The sequence below is a fragment of the Rhincodon typus genome, chromosome 5 (assembly GCF_021869965.1).
Source record: "Rhincodon typus isolate 14 chromosome 5, sRhiTyp1.1, whole genome shotgun sequence".
Taxonomy (NCBI): Eukaryota; Metazoa; Chordata; class Chondrichthyes; order Orectolobiformes; family Rhincodontidae; genus Rhincodon; species Rhincodon typus.
Window position 1 is genome coordinate 69,976,319 of NC_063336.1, and position 14,014 is coordinate 69,990,332.

Genomic DNA, 14,014 nt, shown 5'->3' on the forward strand with positions numbered 1-14,014 from the left:
TCCCACTCTCTCCCTATTTATTTCAGAACCCCCTTCCCCTCCCCCTTTTCTGATGAAGGGTCTAGGCCCGAAACATCAGCCTTTCTGCTCCTATGATGCTGCTTGGCCTGCTGAGCACAATAAAGTAATGTGCTATTTCCATGTGGGTCAACAAGATATGGAAATACAACGTTTTTATTCATGCAAATTTTTAACTTTGCTTGACATTTTTGCATCACTGAGACTTCATTGGCAAAACAAAAGCAATTCCAGGGTAAATTGAGTTTTAAATGTTGAGGCAGAATACTCTGATACATACATTTTCCTTTAAGATTCCAAGAGAAGTATTCATAACATCAGTGAAAGGATTAAGTTACTTCAAAAGCATTTACATTGCATTGCAATAGTTTTGAGTGACTTCAGCATGTAACAAAACAGCTTTTAGCATCTTTTGAACTTGCATTGGCTCTCTATCCTCATATCAATCAGGGCCAGGAATCAGCACTCTTTTTCCTCCCTCTCTTTCCTCAGGGAGAAGTGATGGGCAGGAAACGTTCTCAGCACTATTGAGCTGGCACGCAAATGCTGTGATGCTGGAAATCAGAACCGATTAACACCAGAGATTTTGATACAAACAGTGCCTGGCAGTAATTGATCTGGAAGTCTCCTGAGGGACAAACATGCCAGAATGCTGTAGGAGACAGGATGCCGAACAGCAGGCATATGGTACACTAGCTTTAAGGTAATATTTTGGGTTTGAATTGCCAGATAAAAGAGCAGGCTTTCTGTAGCTAACTGTTCCTTTCATGTATATACTTTACTTACACTATAGGTTAATAACATTTTCTGTCTTCTCCTCCTTTCACCCTAATACTGGCCTATCTATACATAGGCTTTTTTCTAAATGAAAGATTCTAAATCTAAACTTCTCTTTGGCTGGCTATATTCTGCCAGTAGCAAGACAGTATTACCTCCATTATCATGTACCTCATCTTGTCTTCCCTGTGTCAAAATCAGCACAATGTGGAGGTGCTGGTATTGGACTGGGATAGACAAAATAAAGCGCTGCTCCTTCAACAGGTGAAGTGCAGGGAAGCATACAGGCACAGAATTTATAGGCGGAAAGATAATTGCAAGGTAATTCCAGATAATTAAGAGTGTCAAAAGACAGTACAAATGATGTGAGTGAAGTTTTGACAGGCTGAATAACAAGGTTTTGCAGGTGACCAAAAGTGCCAAACGGTGTGAGCAAAGTGTCAACAGCTGAATAGCAAGTGAAGAGATGACCTATGATCTGATTAATTATGACAGAGAGATAATTACAAAAAAATGAAAAATAAGATGGTGCAAGAGACAACTCAATGGCTGGAATAACATGACAGGTATAAGAGTCACATGACAAGGATCTAAGCAAAGTAACAAATAATCCAAAACTATACAAACTAATTAAGGTAAAGAGATAGGAACAAGTTATCAAGGCGATGGCGTCAAAACAGAACAGTAAGGAAAATTTTGCAAACACAGAGCAGTATGGTGGGATTGATTGCATGTAACGCGACATGAACCCAAGATCACGTTAAGGTCATCCTCATGAGTACAAAACTTGGCTCTCAGTTTCTGCCAGGGGCGATTATGCATTGATGTTATGCGTTGATGTCTGTCTTGAAAGCCGCCTGGGAGGACACTTACCCAAAAATTGGAGGCTGAATGTCCTTGACCGCTGAAGTGTTCCCCGACTGGGAGGGAACATCCCTGTCTGATGATTGTTGTATGGTGTCCGTTCATCTACTGTTGTAGCGTCTTAATGGTCTTACGGATATACCATGCCTTGGGGCATCCTTTGGATACATCTTGTGGTAGAGTGAAGTACTGAGGCCTCCATCCTTAATGGAGATGCCTTCAGGAGAACAGCTACCACAACACCACACAACCCTGCCACAGCAACCTCTGCAAAATATGCCAGATCATCGACATGGATACTACGATCACATGAGGAAACACCACCCACCACGTAAACAGTAGTTGCTCATGTGACTCGGTCAATGTTGTCTCCATCATACACTGCAAGAAAAGTCAAATATTCCATTAACCTTCCTGATTGCCGACTGCACTTGTGTGCTAGCTTTCTGTGCTTTGTGCACACCACAAATCCCTTTGTGTTGCAGATTTCTACAGTTTTTCTCCATTTAAATAATACTCTGTTCTTTTATTCTACTTCCCAAGGTGAACATTTTTCCACGTCATACTCCATTTACCAACTTTTTGCCACTTTCTTAACTTATCAACGTCTCTTTGTGAACTGTTTGTATCCTTTTTGCAACCCGCCTTTCCACTTATTTTTCTTGTCTGCGAATTTGGCTACAGTATATTTGTTTCCTTCCTCTAAGTCATTATATATATGTTGGAAACAGTTGTGGTCCCAACACTGATCCCTATGGAACCCCAGTGATCACAAGTCACCAAGCTGAAATATAATCCCTTACCCCCACTTACTATTTCCTGCTCATTAGCCAATTCATTGTGCATGCCAATATACTACCTACAGAAATGCTTTCTGAAGAAGGGTCTAGACCCGAAACGTCAGCTTTCCTGCTCCTCTGATGCTGCTTGGCCTGCTGTGTTCATCCAGCTCTACACCTTGTTATCTCTAACTTATGACTTAACCTTTTGCGAGGTACCTTGCCGAACACCTTCTGGAAATCCAAATATAACACAACTACTGGTTCTCCTTTATTCACTCTGGTTGAGACTTCCCAAAAACTCTAATAAATTAGTCAGATACAATTTCCCTTTCATGAAGATATGCTGACTCTGCTTAGAAGAACTACCACTAGTGTCTTAAGAAGTTCTTGCCTTAACCAGATGTAGTTTTTGAATGATAGCAATTTCGTAAAAGTTACATTAGTTAGTTAGACACTATTATGAAAATTATTGGGGTCATGGATGGTACATCTGTTCCCTTTGAGTTATAAAGCTATTCTTCCAATTTCCCTGCTTAAGATTTTAAGGCATCATCATGTGGTAGAGCTTAATGCAGTCTCCAACATTAACCCTTTCATAATGATTGACTTATACAACTTTTCTGGTGTGTGAACATTTAAATGGCTGTTTCAAAAGACGTATCTGAGTGCCTATGTCGTACCTTACTTCAACAATTCACAGAAAGCTGAAACAATCTATGTTCCTTCTGTTTTCCCTTTGCCAAATCAACCCTTGCACTTCAGTCACATTTTCAAACAGTGTCATCTGCTTGTCATTTTTAATAGTTGCAAAGTGTCCCCTCTGTGTGGACTTAAACATTAGATTCTTCAATGTCATTATCTTTGCTTTTATAATGAGATGTTATAGAATAAAAGGAATGTGACTGACAATGATACTTCTTTCCATCCACCAGTTTAAAAGGCTACTCATAACCACACATACATAGAGACTGCATTTAGACACCTTCCTTTAATGACTGGCAAAACAAATTTGAATATTCATGTTCACAACAATTTGGAATGAACACAGTGCAGTCATTCCGTCTAGAGGATCCCTGTGAAAAGGACAATGTTTTCTATCAACCAGGAAATGAGACTAAGAATATAGGAGGGATAAAGAGGTGAGACATCCTTCATTCCTTTAAGATGTGCTTGAGTACAGTAGTTGCACTTAATTTGGCGAATTTTGTGAAGTCCTTAAACATTGTAAGAAAGCTTGTGGGTGGTGTGCTTGTTGTATACAAGTCCGAAAGAGTTAAAAACTATTTTCTAATCAATATGTTCAGAGGTGTTATTCCACATCGCTGGAACAGATAGGACTTGAACCCTGGCCTCCTAGCTCAAAAGTAAGATACTCTGAGAAGTGGCATGAGAACCATTCGCTATGATGATCTCATACGGATATGCAAGCAGAATAGCTTAGGACCTCAAAGCAGTGAGACCTGGAGCCCTCAAAATCTTTGCAACAATCTTTATCATATCAGTACAACCTGTGATTAGTCGATAATCTGCAATAAACTATGTCTTGTTAACAACAAAACACTCTTTTAGTTAGATGGAAATTGATTTTCCTTTACCAGGGCCTGAAACTTTAGGTGTACAATAAGTTCCAATAGCAGGGGTGCAGAATTCTAAGCGGTCCACAATGCTGTGGTTAGGGTGGAGCTGGGAGCATGGCTCAGGAACAGTGCCAGGACCCATGATTTATAATCTTGCTTCTACCATAACAGACCATGCAGTCCATCCAGTTTCCTACGCTTAAGCAGATGGCGGCAGCAACCTTTTTCAAGAGCAGAAATTGATACAGTGCAGCAAGCTGGCATATCCATACAACAAGAGGTTAGAATCACTCAAGTGTATTTCCAACTTAGGCATTAAAGAGACAATGGGTTGGGGTATCCTCTACTCTGTAATGCAGTCAGTATGGGCATGATTCAAGATTCAGGGTTCTCCCTAATATTAAGTCAGTGTCAGCTTTAATCATGCCTCTTGTTCGTGGTTTGCCAATTGTGATTGTGGGAAATCTGAGAGGATGGTCAACATTGATTGGCTTACAACAACATCTTTAAAGGATAAGAATGGAAGCCTTGAGAGTGGAAGAAAGTAGTGTGAATGGGGAGCAGGGAAAAATATTTTCAAACCTTCAGGAGCAAGATGCGTAAGTATGAGAAGGCTTTATGTGTTCAAAAGAATACAAGACATTTAGTAAGCTGGGCATGCAACCTGACTGCAGCTTTGCATCTTTTTCCAAAGATGGTTGTGAGAGGCTGCTTCCCAATATGTACCATTCATGTTTTGTTGGCAGTTAAATAATTAATGACAAATATAGTGTTGGGGATATAACTACACCATATGACCCAGATCTGCATGACGTTGAGGTCCTGTCTGTTTCTGAGACGAGCTTGGGCTGACTAAATGAATTGATCACCTACATGATTTTTCCCCTGCAATATTTTAGCTGTAACACATGGTAGTGAGACAAAAATTCTCTTGTTACCTTGCTCCATAAAATCTGGACAATCACTTTGTGTCATGTCATAAATCATAAGATCTGAGCATTTTATTACATCTCTCCAACAGACAGGGCAGTGCAAATAAAGTTTGTTCAATATTTGAGAAATTAAGGACTGGAGAACATTATGATACATCTGTGATGAAATTGATTTTGAGAAAATTTGAACAAAATGAAAGATTGCTCTGAGTGCACATTGTATTCAGTTGGACAATAAAATGTGTAGGAACAAAGGAACAGGAATAAGCCATTCAGCCCATTGAGCCTGTCTTGCCATTCAATGAGATAATGGCTGATTGCACAGTTCAATGCATTTATACATCCCATCCACATCACCCTGTATGCACTAGTAATCAAAAATCTATTACCGTCTACCTTAGAATTCCAAATGTTCACAATCCTCTGAGTAAATAGAAATTGTCTTCAGCTTGGACCTAATTGACATTAAGCTTAATTTTAAATTGTTCCCCCTAGTTTTAGACTCCCCACCCATCTTACCAACAACTACCTTGTCTAATTCTTTGAGTAATTTGTAGGTTTCAAATAGCAAAGAACGTACATTTTAGGGGATAGGAAGGTATCCAGACCTGACAAAGAGGAATGGTGCAGTTACAACAGAAGGTTACACATTTGATTACATGTGAATAAAGTAGGAGATGAGAAAAAGTAAATGTTTTCCTCACTGCAATACTTTTCAGGTGGTATACGAGGGTTGGTCACAAATCCCCAATATGGACCTGACTGGAATTGCACTGACTGTTGAATTTCATGAAATGAAGCAGTTGCCAAGCATGACTGTTACATATTATATTTAATTAAAGAAACTCTCAGGCAATGTGGATAAAGTGGAACTTAAAAATTAACTTTATATTGGTTGGACGTCTAACGAGAAAAAAAAATTTCAGGCCAAGTTTTTGAGAAAAGGCAATAATAAACTGGTGTGGAAAGAGTCTGCGCTGAGGCCCAGACCCGGAAATGGCAGGAAGAGGGTTGCAAATTGAAAGCACATTCTTTTCCTAAGCCGCAGGGGAGGTCCACTAAATTTCTGTGAGATCAAAGTTCACAGACTCACAGTCAGAAATGGTAATCACCACCAATTTAAATGCTCACTTTAAAAAAAGTCAAATTGCTTTGCCTGTGAGAAAGTTTGGAAATATCCAGGCAAATATGCAGGAATTTGGAAACACCAATGCTCCAGTTTGCAAAAAAGCTTTTGCACCAGCTGAAGTTTATAGTAGATTTTGTTATTCATACTTAGGATGTGGGCATTGATGATCAGGCCAGTATTTATTGCCCATTCCTAACCATCTAAGAAGTTGGTGATAAGCTGCCTTCTTGAATATCTACAGTCCTTGGCATGTAGGAATACTAACAATGCTACTAAGAATGGAGTTCCAGGATTCTAACCTAGTGAAGGAACAGCGATGTAGCTCCAAGTCACTGTACTATTCTATTCTATTCTATGAAGTCAGGATGGTATGTGGCTTAAAGGGGAACATGCAGGTTTCCATGCAGCTGCTGTTCTTGTCCTTCTAGTTGGTACAGGTCATGGATTTAGAAGGGCTGTCAAAGGACTACATCTAATTTGGGAGTCTGGGGATCCTCAAATATGTATATGCAAGAAGTAAAAACAAATTAATGCTATTGTACAAAAAGGCTACCACATAAACAATGAGACACAGTCCCTGTCCTCTCCTGCTAAGGCAAGAATTCCTTTGTATGTATGCACGGGGAATAGCTTGAGCAGCATACATGTGAATCAGGTCATTGATAAAAGTGTATCACAATTTCCAAATGTTTTGAAGATGCAATGCAACACCTCCTCTCTTGAGGCCAACAAAGACGTCTCCTCCACATCTGCATAGTTCCCACACAGGTCATATTTGGGAGTTTTCTGCAGCACAGTACAGACTGAGGATGCTGTTTAATCCTTGGAAGTTTTGATCTTGACTGCTGGAGGATGCAACAAGACAATGTGATGGCCAATGAGGATCTGTAAGGGCTGCAACATTGTAATGAGGAAGGAAATAAGGGCATTCTTCAGAAGGACCAGCTCCTTCAGCATCCTATAGCACAGCTGAATTGCATGATGTGCTGAGCACCAAAGGGTAGAATGATTGAATGCAGGTCTGTTTGACAAACATAGTGTGCTGCACCAGGGCCTCCATGGCATCCACTCAGCATCTATGACAATCCAGCCTGTTGCACCTGTGTAGGTTTGTGCATTCTTATGAAATTGCTAGTGAACAATACCATAGGGGTCCTCTCCTGCTTAGAGCTGAGAACGTGCCTGGTCTCCAGTGGAGGGCTGTTTGGTTTAGTGGTAGTGTTCCCACATCTGAACCAGAAGGCCCGCGGTGTGTAATAGCATCTCTGAAAGTTGATTAGAAAATAAAAACCGAAAGAACTGCAGATGCTGTAAATCAGGGACTTAAAAAAAATGTTGCTGGAAAAGCTCAGCAAATCTGGCAGCATCTGTGAAGGATAAGACAGAGTTAACATTTCGGGTCTGGTGACCCTTCCTCAGTTGATTAGAAAATGCTTGGTCTCCAAAGGTTTTCTAAGTGCTAGGGACCCAGGATGTTTCTTCCTCCGACAGTTGCAAAGGCAAACAGTGATATACTCAGCAGAACATGCTCCTGGCTCTAATCTAGCTGGAGTAACTGCTGAGATGTCAGTGTCTGAGTTAATGGAAAGTATAGGACTTGCTGGTATCTCCTCCGAGGGATCTGTGGCTTCTTCTGCAGAGGTAGAGGAGGAAATGATTCCCTGAGGGGCTGGTGTCTTCATGGCATAGATCATGCTGAAATTACTGGTGCTTACAGGAGATGAGAGGGAATAAGTTGTAAAATAAGAGTTGTAGTTTTGGCACATTAAGAATGTATTCATATTCATAGGAGAGCAGTGCAGCACTTGACAAGGAATCATACTTTGTTGTCAGGACATGAGGTAATGGCAGCATCACATGAGCAGACACATCTTCTGACCTATGAAGGCTAGGATACTCTTGGAGGGGATGCTCGTTTGTCATCCCACCACACATCTTACAGTCTTTCTGCACTATTGTGGGCTGTTTCCTCCTGGAATAAGCCAAAGGGAGGGATTGAGTGAGATGAAAAGTGGCTGCCTGTTGGCCAGAGGCTGCAGAAAGATAGAGAGATAGAGCAGTACCAGTCGACAACATCGCTAACAGGAAGTACTGAATGCAAAGGTGCTGACATGAAGAAAGAAGCAGCTTGTGAACTGTAAATGACCTGAGCCCGGGTACTAGTTTCAGCAGATTTAAATCAGTTTACATTAACTAAGCTTTGTAAAAAATAAAGAAGTTGAAGTAATGCAAAAGCCTTATTTGGATGAGAAATAATGAGGTAATGCCACCTCAATGTCTGTGCCAGAGCCAATAAGGTAAAGGCATGCGATAAGTAAATTAACCTGAGCCAATGGGAAAGAGACAACACAACTCGAGAGAGATAAGAGAAGGGATAAGAAGAAGACTGTCAGAGGTGAAACCAGCGAAAACTCCAGAGGCCAACCATTGCAGAAGCAGACCCTGCGTCAAGGATTAGTGATGACACCAAGTGCAGCCCCTGGCCAGCGTCAGCCCTCGTTAGCAATCCTGATTGGGTATTAGGTTTTATATTCTGTGACTACTTGGGGAGTGTCAGAGGATGCTGGTGGGTGTATAAATAGGCTCTAGTTCAGTTTGTGGGAAAATATACAAGGCCTAGTTTGTAATAAAACATATAAGCAACACGAGTCTTGTTTAACACATTAATAAAGTAATTTGTGAAGTTTCGAGAATGGACTCTTCTCCCTTCTGTACATGCCAGCAGCCGTAGCTGGTGATTTCCAGAATCAGACACTGGGACAGCTGTTAATGCTGATGCAAGTGTGGAAGAGGGAGTGAGTGAATGGGTAAGTTGCATATAAAGAGTATAGAGGGTGAGTGGATGGGATTAGGGGGAGTGACAGCAGTTTGAGGGAATATAATGCATGTCATTGTAAGAGTGGTAGACCTGAGTCTTGGTAGGAGGAGGGTGCAATGGTAGAGATTGTGTGAGGATGAGATAGCAGAGAGAAGATGGTGGCACTTGCCCTTGTGGAATTGAGATAGTCATTGACCTTTGTTGGGCATTTCTCTGCAGCCAGCCAGAGAATGGTGAGTGGGAAACTTAGCCAGTGGGTCAGGTGGGAGCCAAGGGCCAGCGGCCAGTCAGAAGGTTGGCAAGCAGGACAGGCTATACCAAAAATGAGTTATGCAACTCTATATCATAACTAGCGTGAAACAAATTTAATGCAAATCCACAAGGCTAAACACAAATACCAGCCCCATTAAAACCCAAATTTGAATTGAAACAATTTAAACGCTTATTATTTTTTCTGTGCTTCTTGTCAAACGTTGATATTTTTGGCGAACATAGGAAATGCATTATTTGTGTGTGTAAATTACTCTGGCAGTGTTGAAAATATGTTTTGGTTGTGGTGGTAAAGAAATATTTATGCACTCAACCTGATAAATTGGCAGGTACTTTTGCATTTCATTTTGTACATCGTTTTATTTTACGTTGCGATGGAATGGGATATATTTCAAGATCTCTGCATTCTTTTATATTTCCACTTCTGCTCTCCTCCCTCCCTGTTGAGGATTGTAAATAAATGTTAGTTCAATGTTGGCTGCCTGTGGTTAAGCATGAGCTAGTCATACTTAGTGCAATGCACAAATGCAGCTTCCTGTGCTAACTTTGCAATTCAGCTCTTCTCCTTATGTCAGCTACACCAATGTTCATCCAATTATCTGCACATGTGGCAGCCTGTCTGTTGTTGTCCTTTCACACCAGATGTTGCTGCTTCCTCCATACTATTGCAATTTATTAGATAAGTGCAATCCTCTCACCTACTGTAACCTTCAAATGTCACAGTACCACTAAATAATCCTCTTTCCTACTGCACTATTATAATCCTCTTTCCCACTGCATTTAATCAGTAGTTTGGTCAGGTTAACTATAGAGAAGAAGGAATAAAAAATCCTTGAGAAACAAAACTATTTGAATACTGTTTGCTACTCTTAAAATTGGCTGCCGATAACTCAAATTGGTACCATCAGCGAATATTATAACATTACAAAATGTACTAACCACCCAACTATTTAACAGCACAACAGGTAGGTGTCCAAGAATAGAACCTCCAAGAAGATTTACCAGACCCTGTTTCCCAAAAAGGCCTTTTCCCCCCTCTATCACAATACTACTAATTTCAATTTAAAAACATTGATAATAGATTGCTGATGGAATAGAATGGAGTACAAATTTTCTTCAGAATATACAATGATACATCTGAGTACTGAAATTTAGAACTGTAAACTTAGCAATAACTACAGTGCAAACATTATAGAGCAATTCTTTGTAGCCATTAGAGGGTGCACATGTTTCTTAAATCCTACTTTACACTGACAGTAACGTGGACTTGATCAAATTCATTAAATTGTCTAAGGAACGATTTTGCAAAATTCTTCTGCCACCTTCCCTTAGATAAATCAAGTAAACCTTCAGAATATCAATCTAACTTGACATTTTACATTCTGTGCGATTGTGATGCACTATCCCTCTTTGTCCTCTCCCACTTCTGCAACTTTAACATATTTCATCAAATGTTTCATTATCTCCTCCCTCTGTTGGCCAGTTGACAGAGATGCCATTGCTTGATTCCACTTTTCGCCATGCATTTTTACCAACTGCTTCCCTTCTCGACCTTCTTCTGGAATTCCACAATGATCTGTTGTTAATCCTAATCCATACTTCCCTTGGCAACACTATTCACAGGCATAGGGCTAGAAACACTACCTCTCCACCAGCTCTTTAGACTGTCAGATTACTTGTTCAAACTTTAGTCTTGGATGAATCTTGCAGTTGGGCACTGAGAAGATCAAAACCATCATCTTTGGCCTCAACACAAACTACATTTGCTTGTCATTGACATTATCTCTCTTCTGAAGCACTGTCTCAGGCTTTCAGAATGCTCAAAACCATGGCTACATTTGATCCTCAGCTGGGTTTCCAAGCTCATATGATCTCCATCACAAAGAAATATCCACTTCTACATCTGTTGCAATGCATAGTTGTATATCAGCTCATTTACCACTGAATATCTGATCCATTCTATGTGTCAGCAGAGGGAGTAATTGTCCTTAACTGACCATTTTAAGTGGCTAAATTGGGGTCTTGGGAAGAAGGTGGGCAAATCATTAGCTGATAGCAAAATGGTGTAGTGGTAAGATTCCAAGCAAATTTTGCCAGCCTTCCTGCCTGCCAGCTGATTCCAAGGACCCTTAATATTGCAACCAATTATTCCAATGGTCTTCTTCTACTACCCACCGTAAACTTTAGTTTTTCAAAACTTTTCTGCACAAAGCCCATCTCATCTGCTTGCTTTCATCCACATAAATTGGCTGCCAGTTCAACAACACCTTAAGCGTTTAATTTTTAATCCTTGTTTGAAACTCTTTAATGGTCTCCCTAACCTTAATAAATATAATGCCATTCACTTGAATGATCGGTTTCTCTAACTCTAGCCTCCTGTACTCACTGCTGGCTTCTTTAATCTATCCTAATTGGGAATGCTTTCAGCCATATGTCTTCCTTAATACTTTAAACGTGCTTACCATCTTCTCCACTTTTCAAGGCCCTCCTTGAAATCAATTTGTTACAGCAACATTTTGGTCACAACCCCTTGTCACTCTTTCCAGAAACTCTTGAAATGTTTTTAGTTGAAAGGCTTTTATAAATGTGCACTGTTGTGATATAGTCTTCCTACCAGTTGCTTCTTTGGCATGTTACTTACTTGGTCCTGTTCTTGTCTGTGACATTGCTTGACTGGCATCTCTCATTGGCAATTTCTTGTGGATTGTTGTGTTTTCTCTCGAAGTAATATCAAAAGAAAAATTACTACAATGTTTACTTGCTTAAAGGAAAGCATATTTTCAAACAGAATATATGTCATATTAGGAATTTAATCACCAAAAGAGATAATCTACTTTATAATATCCAATGATTCTCTCACCTCCAACATTTTAATTTTAATCTATATCTTCTGTTTGTCAGTGTTTTGCTTAAAATGTGACATATTGAAAAGGCCAACTCAAGAGATTGTGGGAAACTCTGTAAGCTCTACTCTCTGGGCCTTCATTAAAATGGATAACCAAGCACAGAGAAAGGAAGAGTCAGTCCAGCGTAAGGTCCTACATCACATAAAAAATTCAGAAATTCGGAAATAACTGAATCCACTGTATCCTGTTCCTGTTCTATGTATTAATTCTTGTTTCAAGAAACACTACCACATTTAAGTCAGTGCTGCCCAATTTTCCTTCTTAAATAACAAAATTGAAGGTTAGGTCTCATTCCTGGTCTTGAATGCACTATCTATACTGATGTGTCGGTATAGTACTGAAGATTGCATCAGGAGAGTCATCTTTTCTTTTGAAACACAGGTATTGTTTGCCTGTTTTAGTGGTTCAGACCAATATCATAGATCACATGGCATTATTTGAAGCAAATGGCAACAAGAATTAAGAACAGGAGTAGACCAATCAGTAAAATCATGGCTATTTTGCACTTCAACTCCATTTTCACATTGTTGCATCCTATTTCTCAAAAGTCCTACCTAACACAAATCTACCAATTTTAAATTTGACTGACCTTAAACCGCTCTGATGCTGCCTGACCTGCTGAGTTCCTCCAGCTCCACACTATATTGACGCTGACTCCAGCATCTGCAGTTCCCACTATCTCCCAGTTATGAGATTGATCTACTGCGACCCAACATATTGTACTCTAATGCATCAATATCCTTTATTGTCCTAGAATAGCTTCAGTGTTTTCAAAGTCAAAGTAGCATCCATTTTTAATTCAGAAATCTCAACAGTTTGGAAAGGAGAGAGAGCAAAGGCTGTCACTGCAGATTTCAGATTCTCGTTAAATATGTAAATTAAGCCTTGGTGTTGGAGGGTAGTCAACATAACATTTCTTTTTACTCATTCATGGGATGTGGCATCACTGCCAAGACCAGCATTTGTTGCCTATCCGTAAATGCCTTTAAGACCAATCAAGAGTCAACCACATTGTCATGTGTCTGGAGTTACATTGAAACAAGACCACATAAGCATTGATGATTTAATGAAATCCTTCCATAAAAGGACATTCATGAATCAAATGGGTTTTTAACAATATGGACACTATAACTGAGACTAGCTGTCAATTTCAGATTTATTATTTGAATTCAAATTCCATTTGCTACCATGGCCTGTGCCTCTGGATTACTAGTCCAATGACCACTATATCATCATCTCCCCTCATTTCTCCTTATTCAAGAATCAGAGGTGGATAAGCCTACAGACTTGTTTATCTTATGGCAGCCATGGGCAAATTCTAGAAGATCCATTCTTAGATATAAAATTAGTGAGCAATTAACAATGTGTAAGTTAATCAAGGACATCCAAACTTGATTTACTGAAGGGAAGTTATGATTGTCAAACTAATTTTCTTTGGAAATTTTTTAAAGAAGTTACTGATTGGATAGATAACAGAAGAAATAATATATATGGATTTTTAGAAATTGTTTAAATGGATAACTTACCAAAGAAGGCAAATGTATACAATAAATTTAATAACATAACATTGAGAAGGACACCATGAGCCTTCAGAAAGAAATAGTCAAGCTGGAAAATTCAGAGGTGACAAATACCTTTCACTTTTTTACATTAAATTGTAGTAATTTTTGGGAGAAAAGAAAATGAGAATCCAAGTTCCACTCCCCTCCCTCAATGACAAGTGCATTTTGGGAGGCATGGTGGTTCAGTGGTTAGCACTGCAGCCTCACAGCACCAAGGAGCTGGGTTTCATTCCACCTTCAGGCGACTGTCTGTGTGAAGTCTGCACATATTCCCCGTTTCTACATAGATTTTTGCTGGGTATTCTGGTTTCCTCCCAAAGTCCAAAGGTATGCAGGCTAGGTGGATTGTCCACAATGTTCAGGAATGTGTAGATTAGGT

General features: G+C 39.8%; 1 protein-coding gene across 1 annotated transcript in view; it reads right to left on the reverse strand.

Moving 5' to 3' along the window:
- xkr6a (XK, Kell blood group complex subunit-related family, member 6a) overlaps positions 1-14,014 on the reverse strand; it is a 488,063-nt gene that overhangs the window by 58,549 nt on the left and 415,500 nt on the right. The gene's annotated exons all lie outside the window — the stretch shown is intronic.